Raw genomic sequence first — 455 nt, 5'->3', positions numbered from 1 at the left:
ATGTTACTGTTACTGTTATGATGTTACTGTTACTGTTACGATGTTACTGTTACTGTTACTGTTACGATGTTACTGTTTCGATGTTACGATGTTACGATGTTACGCCCACAGTAATCCCTGCTTGTCGTAAGAGGCGACTAAAAGGGACAGGCGAGACCGTGGGCTGTGGCACCCGCGGTCAGGTGGGGAGGTATTCACTCCCCACCGGAGATGGCACTCCTCCCTTTGTTGGGGGGGAGAGGCGCGGGGGGGCACCGGTAGCGTTCGTAAGAGATCCCGGTGCCCCTCCCCAATGCGCCGTGGCCGGCCACCGTGAGGTTTTAGTGGGTATTCCCCTTGATATCAAATCAAGGGGCGAGTCCCACACTACCCCCTCCTTATGAGGGGGTGTGCGTAAACGCATTTCCTCACGTAAAAAAAAAAAAAAAAAAAAAAAAAAAAAAAAAAAAAAAAAA

Source organism: Hylaeus volcanicus, chromosome 2, assembly GCF_026283585.1.
Source record: "Hylaeus volcanicus isolate JK05 chromosome 2, UHH_iyHylVolc1.0_haploid, whole genome shotgun sequence".
In the NCBI taxonomy this organism is placed as follows: domain Eukaryota; kingdom Metazoa; phylum Arthropoda; class Insecta; order Hymenoptera; family Colletidae; genus Hylaeus; species Hylaeus volcanicus.
The sequence above is the reverse complement of the archived record's forward strand: the minus strand, read 5'-3'. Positions refer to the sequence as shown.